The following is a 10,846-nucleotide window of genomic DNA, read 5'->3' as shown; positions in this document are numbered from 1 at the left end:
TGTTGTAAAACTTGAGTTTTCAAAAAAGTGCTTAGAACACCATCAGGCATGTAATAGGGTTAAGTGTTAATTGTTATTTCCCACATGTTAAGGATTTTAATTCTAGATAGAGGCTTAGGTAAGTAATGGTGCAAATCCAGATTTATAGACTATTTGATCTTGAAGTCTGCTCTCTTTGAATGCTACCACCGTGTATGAAAAGAATACCTTACCTTGGATACTTTAAGAAGGCCCAGATTTCAACTTCAGGAACAAGAGTCCCCCGAAGTGTCCAAACCTTTGCAACCCCATGGACTGTAGCCCACCAGGCTCCTCCATCCATGGGATTTTCCAGGCAAGAGTACTGGAGTGGGTTGCCATTTCCTTCTCCAGAGGATCTTCCTGACCCAGAGATTGAACCCAGGTCTCCCACATTGCGGGTAGATGCTTTACCGTCTGAGCCACCAGGGAAGTTCCCCAAAGTAGAACACAATTGTCAGACCTTGGATTTTTGTTTTAGATAGAGAAGTTAAACTGCCTACGGGTAGTAGGGATTTAGCCCAAAGGGACGGAATCAACCGTGTCCTGGTTCCGGATCCCAGGGCAAGTCTAGTAAGCTTGCCCTTTGACCTGAATCTGGGTGACGTTAGTAATACAGGAATAGGTGAAATGCCAGCCACACTTGGCTGGCCCATAAAAAGGAAATACTTCCCACACCTTGCTTTTGCACACCGAAGGCCCCCAGGTAAAGGCATCCCCGCCACAAGCCTCTGGCTTTAATGTCTGGGTGTGACTGCAGGAACCACCCAGTACAAACCGGAGTGAACCGGCTGCCCTTTCCCTACTCGGCTGCCAAGTCAAACAGAACACAGAGAACACAAATAGAATCGTCACAATAAACTGGTTGTTGGAGGCAGACACAAGAGAACCCACTCCCTGGCATGGCCACCCTCTTTGCGGGTCCAGACATGAGGTGCTCCGAGGGCTGAAGAAGGTGTGGCCCATGGGCATTCCTGCCCAGCGAGAAACCCTCTGACTTGTCTGTACTCACTGCCACCCACATGGATCCCTCCAGGGACTGCTTGCCAAGATGGGAGGGAGGAGGGTGTCCCCCAAGCTCTGGACCGGAAAATGCCCTTCCCACCCACTCGACTCATGTTAAGGAGGGACCTTTTCAGACACTTTACAATCCTAAAGGCATCTGCGGGTTTGGAGGAATTCGTGCTAGACGTGCTTCTCTGAAGGGTCAGGCACGGGGGAGGAGAGAGGAGAAGAAGCAGGGACCAGGCCCGAGTGACGGCTTCAGGTAAATCTGGGCGGAGCTCTCCAGGTAGCCTGTGAACTTAGGTGGTGCCCTCCCTAGCCTGGGGCAGGTCAGAGTCTCCCAGAACTCGCCCAAACGTTTCTGCTGTGTGTGCTCTGGGGCATGTCTCTCTTTGCCTCTTGGATCTCAGGCCAATGAGGAAATAGAGGTGAGTCCTAGGAGGCTGGGATGGAGCCATGTTCTTACTCTGTGGTGTCAGCACCTTTTCATGAAGTTCTAGCAGATCTCACAAAAGATCTTTAATCTCTTCTCTGCCTTTTTGAAGAAATAAATTTTGTAAACAAGGGGGCGAGAGTTTCCCTGTGGAAAGGTAAACTGTAAAGTGACCCAGGTGGAGGTTTTCTGGGCATTTCACCTCATCTCATGGGAATGCAGGAAGCGCAGATACTCTGAAAATGGACATCTGAGTTGGAAGACTGGCTCTGTACCACATCCTTGGGCAAGTTGCTTAACTACTTGAGCCTCAGTTTCGTTGGTAGTCAAGATGGGCACAAGAAAACTTAGTTCACAAGAAATGTTGGAAGGATAAAATGATATCACATATATGAAAGCAAAGAACATTCTATATAGTTTGGCACATCGAAGGGCCAGATCAACCTTGCCTTCAGTTATTTTCTTCCCCCACACTCATTGTCAGTGGCTTGCTGGGTTCTTGATTGGCCTGAAGAATTGGAAAAGAGATCTAGAAAGAGATAGATCTTATGGTAAACAAAACTGTCTTATTCTAACTTAAAGTTTTAAGTGGGGAAGATAAGGACTGCTACTCCACTTTCTTTCTAGCCGGTAAGATAGGTTATTTATATGTCTGTGGGTAAATCATTTCAATGCTTTACATTCTTATCTGAAACAAAGCACAAATCACTTCATTCTTATGCCCAAATTGACTCAATCTAATCTATCCGCAAGTTGGATCTTTCCATTAACCATACTTTGGCCACCTGATTCGAAGAACTGACTCACTGGAAAAGACCCTGATGCTGGGAAAGATTGAAGGCAGGAGGAGAAGGGCATGACAGAGGATGAGACGGTTGGATGGCATCACCAACTTGATGAACATGAGTTTGAGTCAGCTCCAGGAGTTGGTGATGGACAGGGAGGCCTGGAGTGCTGCAGTCCACGGTGTCACAAAGAGTCAAACACGACTGAGCAACTGAACTGAACTGATTAACCTAACTTGAGATTTTTCCCTTTTCCATATGCTTTATGCTCTAGGTGTTGTATTATGGGGGTACGGGTGGTGTGGGTAGTACAACCCATATTCTCAAAGGGGTCTAGTTTGATCATCAGTAAACAGGAAAAAGTCAAAACTATCATTACCTTCCTGAAAATGTCAGAATTAGTAAACTGCTGCCTTGCCCACAGTGCTGGGATAAGCAGAGTCTGCATAAGGCTTGAATATGTGTCATGGTCTCAGCTATTATCTGGGGATTTTTGTTTCTAAGTGCAGATGATGGCTTTGTTCAACTCACTAAGCCCTTCCTCCTGTGTTCAGCCAACGTTTGCAGAAGACTGCCGTCTTTTAGTAAGTAGGAACCAGACAGGAAAAACATTATGGCAGAGATGGGTGGATGGTGGCAAGGGTTTGAGGAGTGCTGGTCAACTGGGTACACACCTGGGGAGTGGCAAGAGAGTGGGAAGGGAATCGAAGGAGAACTGTTTAGAGAAGGGAGTCAGGGAAGTGAGTAATAGGCAGGTCAGAGGATGGAGCAAGGGAATGCTGAAAGGGAACGGATATGCTCTGTGGGCAGGTAGTAAATATCTGAATGGGAGCACAGGAAGGCCTAGCATGGAGTAACACGGAGGCAACCCTGAGGGGCTGATTTGTCAGCGATGGAAAGTGGGATTGGATGTGTGTTTGTGCAGGCATAGAGGGATCTCAGACCAAGTCCAAACACCATTCATTTTAATGAAATGCTTCGTCTTTATGTTTCAGCCATCAGAAACAGATGCTGTCATGCTCACTGCCATGGCTTATTTTGAATTCCAGCAACTAACACCCCTTTGGCTTTTCCTCAAAAATAAAAGTCACAGTTTAAATTCAGCCGAGCTTGCACATTATGATACTTGGAGAAAATTCAAAGCCCTGGCCCCTTCGGTTGTACCATATCGTTCAACCGCAACATTCTGTTCAGGGTGGTTGCCCTCACATAGTCATCTCAACCCTTCACTCCCCTGTTAGCCGGTTTGGTTTTATTTACAATTTGTTACCACAATATTCCTGTAACTGTTTCCAGAGCTGAGTGAAGAAAAAGGAGGCTCGCACACAGATTTCTCACACTGGAGTTAGCTTCTATCACTTCAGTTCAGTTCAGTTCAGTCGCTCAGTCGTGTCTGACTCTTTGTGACCCCATGACTCGCAGCACGCCAGGCCTCCCTGTCCATCACCAACTCCTGGAGTTCGCTCAAACTCATGTCCATCAAGTCGGTGATGCTATGCAGCCATCTCATCCTCTGTAGTCCCCTTCTCCTCCTGCCCTCAATCCCTCCCAGCATCAGGGTCTTTTCCAATGAGTCAACTCTTCCCATGAGGTGGCCAAAGTATTGGAATTTTGGCTTTAGCATCAGTCCTTCCAACGAACAACCAGGGCTGATCTCCTTCAGAATGGACTGGTTGGATCTCCTTGCAGTCCAAGGGACTCTCAAGAGTCTTCTCCAACACCACAGTTCAAAAGCATCAATTCTTTGGCGCTCAGCTTTCTTCACAGTCCAACTCTCATATCCATACATGACCACTGGAAAAACCATAGCCTTGACTAGATGGACCTTTGTTGGCAAAGTAATCTCTCTGCTTTTTAATATGCTATCTCGGATCATAACTTTCCTTCCAAGGAGTAAGCGTCTTTTAATTTCATGGCTGCAATCACCATCTGCAGTGATTTTGGAGCCCAGAAAAATAAAATTTGACACTGTTTCCCCATCTATTTGCCATGAAATGATGGGACCAGGTGCCATGATCTTACTTTTCTGAATGTTGAGCTTTAGGCCAACTTTTTCACTCTCCTCTTTCACTTTCATCAAGAGACTCTTTAGTTCCTCTTCACTTTCTGCCATAAGGGTGGTGTCATCTGCATATCTGAGGTTATTGATATTTCTCCAAGCACTCTTGATTCCAGCTTGTGCTTCTTCCAGCCCAGCGCTTCTCATGATGTACTCTGCATAGAAGTTAAATAAGCAGGGTGACAATATACAGCCTTGATGTACTCCTTTTCCTATTTGGAACCAGTCTGTTGTTCCATGTCCAGTTCCAACTGTTGCTTCTGACCTGCATATAGGTTTCTCAGGCTTCTATAGTCAAGACCAAATTAAGCAACGGAGAAATCAAAGCTTCACTTCCTACTGACCTAGGTTTTTTAGAGCCTTCCCATTTTTCAGTATCAGGCACCTCAGGGGCTGCTAGGGACCTCAGGGGCTGCTAGCGGCTTCCTAGGTGGCGCTAGTGGTAAAGAACTGGCCTCCCGATGCAGGAGACTTAAGAGACCCGGTTGGATTCCTGGGCTGGGAAGATACCCTGGAGGGGGAAATGGCAACCCAATCCAGTATTCTTGCCTGGAGAATCCCATGGACAGCCTGGCGGTTTACCGTCCATAGGGTCGCAAAGACTCATACACGACTGAAGTGACTTCGCAGGCAGGCAGGTAGGGGCTTCCACATTTTCTCTCTCCAACTCTTGAACACCGTTCCCTCCCTCTAATCTTCAACAAAGCTCTAAACAATCAGTGTCTAAAGTTCTGCTTCTTTTAAGGTATAAAAGCTAAATCCAAACTTCTTTATGAAAGTGAAAGCCGCTCAGTCGTGTCCGACTCTTTGTCCATAGAATTTTCCAGGCCAGAATACTGGAGTGGGTAGCCAGTCCCTTTTTCAGGGGATCTTTCCTACTCAGGAATCGAACGCAGGCGTTTCCTGCGTTGCAGGCAGATTCTTTTTACCAACTGAGCTATCAGGGGGATGATTCCCCTTGATTCCGGAGTTTATTCCAAGAGTGGGAAAGTCTCCTACGCTGGGTTTTTTTCCCCCTATCTCCTGAGCAAGGGAAGTTTGGCCAAGTGGTTGTATCGTGGGCCGCTGTCTGGAGGAGACGGCGGTTCCGGAGGTCACCCTGACAATTATGGCCAACTAAGGGTAGAGGGGATGATCTGGGTTTGGCCCTCAGTCTGGAGTCACAGGCAGCACAGAGAGATCTTGGCTCAGGACCTGGGGCTGCACCGTGCTGGGGCAGCCTCGGGGGTGTCCTGGCTTTCCACGGGGTTGGGGAACCCTCTCTGGCCCGGGGGCGGGAGCCGCTGTTCCACAAACTGGTTATGGCTCCACTGCCGCCTCAGCACTTTCTAATTCCGGCTCCAAACAACAACAGCTAGCAGCTGCAGCCATAGCAACAAGCCCCGCCCACCCGGCCTCGCTCCCGGCAAGCGGCACGTGACGGCGACGCCTGCGTCGCTCCCTCCGCCCCTGACGCTGCGGGAGGGCGGGGAGATGACGTGTACTCAGTCGTCTCCTTGGATATAATGCATAGACGTCAACGTCGCCCAGTGTTTAGTGTGTAATGTTCCTCCGTTTCTATGGGAACGTCAGGCGGCCAAACACCGACCCCAGCAACAGGCCTCTGATTGGTCCGTAGCTTCCCAAGGCGGAGCTTCGTCTTCCGCGCCCGCTCTGCTGTGTTGCTGTTTTGGTTGTTTGTGTCCCGCTTGTTTATTTCTCTAACAGATCCTGGAGGTTGGAGTCTGAGATCCCCATCGCCAAGGATGGGAACCAGGTGGAAACGTACCCAACGTGCAGCTTTCGCTTGCCGATTACAACCCAATAGATGGCATGTTTCCCTTGTGACCAAGTCCCTTCTAAGAGTCCGGGGCCGAGGCCCAGCGTCATCACAGCCCAATACTTGGTGTTTCACCCTCTGACCGCCCCACCTCCACCCATCAGCATCACATCTGAGGCCATTACCCTTTCAGCCTCATTCCACAAACTGTGTTGCCTTCACACTTAAACCTGTTTATGCTCTTAAGGGAGCGGGGCCGGGGTAGGGGGTGCTTTCATACATAATGTCAGGATTCAGTGCTACTCCCTGCAGAATTTGGCTACATTTTTTTTCATCTGGTCTTAATTCTGTTAAATGACATCATTGATTTGTCGTTCCACCCATAGATGCCCAGTTTTCCCGTAGCCTGAACAGACACCAAAGGATCCCCAAAGACCTGCGTGGGTGCTTCAATTCGTGGGCTAGTTGAATATTAGGCTTTTCTCCCTGCCCATTTTAGTTCAAAACTGGGGGGCATTTGACTTTTCCAAAAGAGACAGAAATAAATTGAGGACAGAAATGGGGGAGTGTTAAAATCTGCTATTAAAATCCCATATTTCTTGATATATAATAGCAGTAAACATTCTGAGTCCTGAATGTTTCCAGAAACAGTTTTAACCTACCCTGGGCTCCCATCAGTGAAACCAGGTTAACATCTGGCAAGAGATAGTGATCTAGCCTCAGGGTTTTCAGTCAAGTTGTGCCCGAAAGAATGCCTTAAAATCTTAAGTTATGGTGTCAAACATAATAAATTTTCACCAGCTAGCTCATGCACATACAAGTCAGATGTTTCATAAAAGGTTTAGATGATCTGATAATATGTTTTCAAAACCCAAAGAGTGAGTGAGAGAAAGAGAGAGAGACCCTGATGCAACCTCAAGTTAAAAACAAGAAAAGAAAAGTACTTTTGTAGATTGGAATTGATAAGGAGTAAGGAGGGTATCTATTCACTCTGTTCTAATTTTAACCTACCATTCCCCCTTTATCTCCTCTGGTAAATAGTCTTGCTAACTGTCCTCCCCCTGCCCCCAGGCCAGCCTCATAGCCTATAATTTCCTTCAGAGATGGGAGTGAAATTAAATGAAATTGGGAGCCTGCTTAATGCAAATAGGACCAAAGGGCACAGCTCTGTATCATAATGAACTTCATTCTGATTAAGTCACAGGACTGCAAGTGCTTACTATTTACCGAGTAAATATATTAAATTGCCAGGCAAGTCTCCCTCTTGTCCTGACACTGCCAGGGAATATTTGAAAGTCTGATATAAGATCATTTCAAAATGATCAAACATCTCTTTCTAATTCTATCATCTCTCTTTATGTTTCCAGGAATACAGAGTGTCTTGGTCTCTAAGAGCCAATATATCTGGGTTACACCAGAAGAGGAATAATGAGGCAATCTTTGTACTGTTCAATGAAAATGACCTGAAAAGCTGGAAGAGGTGGCTGAAGGCATTTTCTCAGTTTGGATGAGGAAGTGGGGAGGAAGGTGAAAGATGACAGTCTCCAAGTGACTAGATTTGACTCCAGCATGTGAACTGGATTTTATGATTCTGTCCAAGGGCATCAGTTATAACTTTAAAGCCTCCATGTCTTTTTCCATCTCTCAGACTTATTTCCTTTCTTCTTAGTTCTTTTGTTGTTGTTGTTCTTTTTAAAAACTATTTATTTATTTATTTTAATTGGAGACTAGTTACTTTACAATATTGTAGAGGTTTTTGCCATACATTGACATGAGTCAGCCATGGGTGTACATGTGTTCCCCATCCTGAACCCCCCTCCCACCTCCTTCCCATCTGCCATCCCTCAGGGTCATCCCAGTGCACCAGCCCTGAGCACCCTGTCTCATGCATTGAACCTGGACTGGCGATCTATTTCACATATGATAATATACATGTTTCAATGCTATTCTCTCAAATCATCCCACCCTCGCCTTCTCCCACAGAGTGTGGTTGTTTGAACCCAAATATAGTCATGGGCCATGGTATGTAGCCCAGGGAGTCACAATTTAATTAAATACCATTACATTTGGTATGTAATTCAGGAAATACCAAGTAGATTATAGTTTTTATGGTACTGAAAGCAGCAGTTTATTTCATATGAGTTTACATGCACACACACACATGTACAGATCCTTTCTGCCCAGTGGTTTGGCTGAGCTGCCCCATTTAGCTGACCAGTTTCAACCTAAGGACCGTGATGTCCTGCTAGACTATGGATTTCTTCAAACCACAAGACAATTAATCTCCCCAGCCTATTTCCTCATCTATAAAATGGGGTCTGGAGAACTCACTGACCCCACCGGTTTGCTCTGACCTAAGAGCTTTGTAACGATGTAGTGATCATTAATGGGCACTGTGGAAACTCCAAATGGTGTATAAATGCTTGATAATTATTAATGGGTGCAGTTTTCCCCAACGCCTCCTGCCTTAGTACTGAGTGGAACCGACACCCATCAGGTTTCCATGGCAAAGGGGCCTTGACCCAGGCCAGAAAGTGTAGGAGCAATGACCTACATGGCCTTCCCAGGCCCAAGGGCCTCTTCCACACCCTAGCCATGACTGAATTCAGCTTGCTGTTCACATTCCTCAAGTCTAGCTTTCCTTAGTTGTAAAAATGAAAACATTACTACCTGCCCTGCTTACCTCTTAGGACTCATATGAGGCCCACTCCAGGTAACTCTTTTTTTTTTTTTTTTTCAGGTAACTCTTGTGAAAGAGCTTCTAAAACTGTAAAGCAGAAAGCATTTTCCAGTTTAAAAATGTCTTATGAAGTGATCTGCATATGAATCAGTGTCAAGGTGGGCTTGAGGGGGTATAATTCATAGGCAGGCTGGATGAATCCCCACCTGTGTGATTTAATATGTCCTATATCAAGGCCTGGGCTTCCCTGGTGGCTCAGATGGTAAAGAATCTGCCTGCAATGTGGGAGACCCAGGTTCAATTGCTGGGTAGAGAAGATTCCCCTAGAGAAGGAAATGGCTACCCACTCCAGTATTCTTGCCTGGAGAACTGCATGGACAGAGGAGCCTGGCGGGCTACAGTCCATGGTATTGCAAAGAGTCGGACACAACTGAGTGACTAAACACACACACACACACATATCAAGGCATGCTCCCTCACCATTCCTAAAATTATCCATTTTCAGCCATATATGTCTTTGGCGTAAGCATTTGCCTCTCTCTTCAGATCTCAGTTTTAGAATACAGATATTTCAATTAGTAATAAAGCTCCTAAACCTGAACATAAGTGAGGTTATCAAATGGAACCACACAGGAGCCTTGGGCTCTTGAGTGAGTCTGAGAAACGAGTTGCTGGGAACCTAGAGAAGACTATCCATCTTATTCAAAGGGGGTCATCACAGGCGTGCAGGTTGCTGACAGAGGATCTGCAGAGCCCACCCAGCACACCTGTGCTCTCTCACACCTGCAGGGGGGAGACTCTCCTCCCCACATCCTCACCCAAAGCCTCAGAGGGCGCTACTGCACAGTGACCCAGGACTTCCCACCCTGTTGGATAGCAGGGGCCAGCAAAGTTTTTAAAAAGCTGGTGAACTGACATAGGTTGCCAACTTTTAATTTTACCAAGTAACAACAGTTGCCACCATTTCATAAATGACTAAAGTGAAAGTCACTTAGTCGTGTCCAACTCTTTGCCACCCCATGGACTGTATAGTCCATGGAATTCTCCAGGCCAGAATACTGGAGGGGGTAGCCCTATACCTTCTCCAAGGGATCTTCCCAACCCAGGGATCGAACCCAGGTCTCCCACATTGCAGGTGGATTCTTCACCAGCTGAGCCACAGGGTATTTCAATACTCAAAAAGTCAAAAGGATGTGGACTGAAGGATTGAATATATGTATGTTTATGAAAACTCCTTGTTTTGTCTTTATTTTTTATCTTCCTTTGACAGTTCTATTCATTCTTCATTCTCCATGGGGTGGTGTTGACAGTGGTGAAGAGCAGACAGAGAAACCAAGGAGAAGTAAAAATCTGACTCAAGAACCATTTGAGTTTCCTGATCAGACTGGCTGCTTCTTGCAGTATGCATTTTTGGGTCACTGGTTTCTTTGGCAAAGGAGAGTAATATAATCTCACCAGATGGGTTCCTGGTAGTGGGACTGTAATACATTGAGTAATTCCCTTGGAATTGCTTCCACTCTGGGGCAGGTCAGTTTGTTTCTAAGGGTCTGATCCTTGCTTGGACCATGCCCCACCCACCCAAACACTTCTGGTTTTACCTGGAGAGTTGGGATAACTGACAGCCTTATACCTGATTCAGCCAGATCAGATAGAGGTGAATGTTGGAGACTGGCAAAGTTCCCAGAGGAGGAAACAAGCCTACCTTCCCCCTGGGATCCCAGGCAGGTGCAGGAGACACTGGCACAGCCAGTTTAACCAGCATCTTGGGCAATATTTGGCCAGTAAGTTTTTCATACTTCCAGTTTCCTCTGGCAGAAGTGGAATCTCTTTATATTCTGTGGTTGCATGTGGATATAATGCAACCAACACCCTATTTCTCTTCTCTCTCAACCTATGAATGATATACAGTATATATATTTCTCTCAAAAGCCCAATATGAATAGGAGCTGAGGCTATAATTTAATTCTAAGCAATTTAACCATAATTAAGGCCCCTGAGACTGAATTTCTCTCTCACCCGCCACCAGCTACCAGAGAGTAGACACTCAGGGAAATAAATGCACTTATTCAAGTTACCAAGTTACTACTTACTACACTGGGGAGAAAAT

At 46.2% G+C, this 10,846-nt stretch overlaps 1 long non-coding RNA gene across 2 annotated transcripts; it reads left to right on the top strand.

The window, feature by feature from the left end:
* On the top strand, nucleotides 1,352–3,344 carry LOC108636904. Of its 2 annotated transcripts, none has more exons than XR_001918624.1 (3): nucleotides 1,352–1,451; nucleotides 2,751–2,825; nucleotides 3,237–3,344. It is a non-coding gene; the product is annotated as an uncharacterized LOC108636904 (long non-coding RNA). The 2 variants fall into 2 exon arrangements; XR_001918623.1 differs by having other exon boundaries at nucleotides 2,746–2,825.

This window comes from Capra hircus, chromosome 10, assembly GCF_001704415.2.
Source record: "Capra hircus breed San Clemente chromosome 10, ASM170441v1, whole genome shotgun sequence".
Classification (NCBI taxonomy): domain Eukaryota; kingdom Metazoa; phylum Chordata; class Mammalia; order Artiodactyla; family Bovidae; genus Capra; species Capra hircus.
The sequence above is the reverse complement of the archived record's forward strand: the minus strand, read 5'-3'. Positions and strand labels throughout refer to the sequence as shown.